Here is a 4,014-nt window from a genome sequence, read left to right as displayed (position 1 = left end):
ATCTTACTAAAAGCAACGTGTAAATCAAACTCAAGATTAAAAATTAAGACTCAGTTTTTGCAATTAAAAAAAAAGCTCTTGCTGTTCAGAGGGGACAATTTGAGCCTGAATAACTACAACAGGTTAAAGTATATAACGTATGTTAAAATCTACAAATAATCAACCATAACAATAAAGAAGAACATATGGCCTGGCTTCTTCAAAAACTAAATTGCAAGGAAATAATTCCCCTTCTAGAGGGGAATTTGTCAATACATACATAAAAAAAAAACTACATATGCACTTACCTTCTGACTAGGCCATCCCACTTCTAGGAATCTACCCTGAAGATGCACCTCCAACAGTATGAAATACATAGACACAAGGTTCCTCACTGCAGCATCGTTTGTAACTGTTAAATATAGGAAAATTACGTGCTCTTACATAAGAAATATGAAATGATTGAATAAGCTATGTGTGGCCACACAATGGAATATGATGCAGATGGAAGACAAATAAAAAAAGAGTAAGTTTTCTATGAATGAATGTGGATATTATGTTAAAAAAACAAAAAAACAAAATGCAAAGTAATTATCTATAGGATGATGCCCTTCATCTTTTTATTATTTATTTATTTTTTGGTATGTCCCTCTAGCAGGAACCAAACCCAGGACTCTCTGGTCCGCAGGCCGACGCTCCAACCGCTGAGCCAAATCGGCCAGGGCTCATCTTTTTATTTTTTAATATATTTTAATTGATTTTTTTAGAGAGAGAAAGGGACAAACAGAAACATCGATGTAACAGAAACATCAGTTGGCTGCCTTCCGCACGCCCCCTACTCAGTATCGAACCCATAACCCGGGCATGTGCCCTGACAGAATCGAACCGGGACCTCTCAGTACATGGGATGCCTCTCAATCCACTGAGCCACACCGGCCAGGCTCACTTTGTAAATTATATAAATGTCTAACCACTTTGCTGTACACCTAAAACTAATATGAAATAATACTGAATGTCAACTGTAATTGAAAAAATTTTAAGGCAAAAAAAGACTTGTCTCCAATTAAAATATATAGTAAAGATAGCATTTAAAAATCAATGAGAAAAAGATGAATTATTCAGTAAATGATGTGGAATTACTAGTCATCTGGCAAGGAGGGGAGAATAAAGCTAGATCCCTACTTGATCCTTCATGAAATCCCAGATGAATTAAAGACTGAAATATAATCAAGAGTTCTAGAAGAAAACATGAGTGAAATTTTTATCACTCTGGAAGTGGGGAATACTTTTCAAGCATAAAACAGCCAGAAATGATAAGAGATTAATAGTTAACAATTGCATTTAAACTTTCTTACATCAAAACATCCCAGCCCTGGCCGGTTCGGTTCAGCAGTTGGAGAGTCGGCCTGCGGACCAGAGAGTCCCAGGTTCGGTTCCCACTAGGGGCATGTACCGAAAAAAAAAAAATCCCACACAGTTAAAGGACAAAATAAATTTCAAAAAAGTATTTGCTATATGATACATTCACTACTAATAAAGAACTTAACAAGAGGCAGTTCCCAGTAGAAAAAAAGACAAATATATAGGGTAATTTTTTAATGCAAGTGGTGAATAAATGGGAGATATTATCTCTCATTCAATTAAAAGATGCAAATAAAAATGATACAAGCCCTGCCTGGCCAGTGTTGGACAGTGGTTGAGCACTGACCCATGCAGCAAGAGGTCACCGGCTCAATTCCTGGTCAAGGCACATGCCTAGGTTGTGGGCCCGATCCCCAACAGGGGGCATGCAGGAGGCAGCCAATTGATGTTCTCTCTTGTCGATGTTTCCATCTCTCCTTCTCCCTTCCTCTCTTTAAAAATAAATAAAGAAGAAAATAAGATACAAGCCCTGACCAGTGTGGCTCAGTGGTTGAGCGTCTTTCCAGGCACCAAGGGGTGGCCAGGTCGGATTCCTGGTCAGAGCACACTTCCCAGATGTAGGCTCCATCCCTGGTGGGGGGTATGCAGGAGGCAGCCAGCCAATTGATGTCTCATCGATGTTTTTCTCTCCCTCTACTTTTCTCTCTAATATATATATATATATATATATATATATATATATATATATTATAAATTTTAATTGATTTTTTTAGAGAGAGAAAGGGACAAACAGAAACATCAATGTAACAGAAACATCAGTTGGCTGCCTTCTGCACGCCCCCTACTCGGTATCGAACCCACAACCCAGGCATAAATATATATAGATTGTGTGTACGTATATGTATATATGTAAATACAATGTCATTTTGTACCTAACAAACTGACAAAAGCTAGCCAAAATCCAGGGCTCCATTGCTGTGGGGAAACAGGCTCTCTCATTCGTTGTAAGGTGGGACTGGAAACTGGTACTGCTTTGGCGACAACTTGCACCAAAATTGAATACACATTCACTTTGACCCTGAAATTCTTTTAGAAAACTTATCCTAAATAGACAAGACAAATAAGCAAAGATTTCTACAAGGACACTCATTGTAGGTTGTTTATAATAGTAAAAACTTACAAATAACCAACATGGCCATCTACAGAGTCCTGGTCAAATATACAGTGAGATACCAGTTATCAAAATGTCTAGGGCTACACTTACAGAAAAGTGTGCACAACGTGTTGAGGGGGGAACAGCAATTCACAAAACTGATATGGGGTGACTATTAGTTACTTTTTTCTCCTATGTTTGAATTTTTACACCCATCATCTATTTTCAAAATAAAATTTTCAAGCTATTTTCAATTTTAGGAAAAAAGTCACCAAAAACATAAAAAAGTACTAATACCTTTATTATGGCATAAAGTAGTACTTTATACATTAACTCAATTTTGTAGTAAAAACATTTTATGTACAATTGTAAAGAAACCACTGCACAGATAATTCTAATGTAAAAATGGGCTGTATTTTAAAGGTTCATTGATTTCATAAATTGGAAAATATTTTCTCCATAGAAAACGTAAAAATGACAACATTCCCCAGGCTAGCCCCATTTTAAGCAAGCAGTAGCTGAATTACACATTTATAAATATAATTTGAAATCTAGGATCCAGAAGAAACTTGAGCTTCATTTATTGAAACAGCCATAGCCATGCTTTCCTTAAAATTAAGTTGCATAAAGTGAAATATCCAATAATCATCCCCCTTACTCTTGATTTAGGCCTGATTATTTTCCTTTTAGGCTAATCCACTCAGGGTTTTAATAAAGGACAGGTACTGTGTCCTTTTAATCTGCTTGATAAAGTACCCATTTCTACCCAAACTGTGAAATGTTTTGGTTGTTATCAAAATATGCTGTTAGAGCAAAACCAGAATCGAATACATTGTAATCTACAAGGCACATGAGTTCTCTGTCATCAAACACCTTCCCCTACATCCGTGGCTTGACAGGAAGCCACGAGGAACAGGAGGAAATGTGGTGACACTGACGAGTGGATCAAGGAATAAAAGCCAAGAGAATTTCTGAGAACAGAGGACATCCAGTCGATTCATAGATGGAACTGATGCCCAAACAGATAAAGGGCATTGCCTCAAGAATCAGCTGAGTTGGCTATCTAAGCTCCTTACTGCAAGGGGGTCAGTTAAAAGGCAGTTACTATAAAGACTCGACTAAATCAGAGAAACCAGGTCCTAGAGTTTAATTATTCAAAATAATTAAATAAAAACAAGATAAGCAATGTAGTTGAACTTATCATCATAGTTTATTCCCTGAGATTCCCAGTCCAGAATTTCTAGGAATTAAGGGGAGAAGACAATGCCACTCTAAAATTCCTGGATCGTGCAGAGGTTTCTCAGGGAAGTAATATTTGAGAACTCAAGAGAGTTATCTGGCCAGCAACTATATCAATTTCTCCAGTTCCTTCAAAGCAATAACTTAAAATAACTACATAGTTTGTCTTTAAAAAATTTCCTAAGCACCCTGGCCAGTTTGGCTCAGCGGTAGAGCATTGGCCCGTGGACCAGAGTTGCGGGTTCGATTCCGGCCAAGGGAATGTACCTCAGTTGTGGTTT

The sequence above is a fragment of the Molossus molossus genome, unplaced genomic scaffold (assembly GCF_014108415.1).
Source record: "Molossus molossus isolate mMolMol1 unplaced genomic scaffold, mMolMol1.p scaffold_m16_p_17, whole genome shotgun sequence".
NCBI lineage: Eukaryota > Metazoa > Chordata > Mammalia > Chiroptera > Molossidae > Molossus > Molossus molossus.
The sequence above is the reverse complement of the archived record's forward strand: the minus strand, read 5'-3'. Positions refer to the sequence as shown.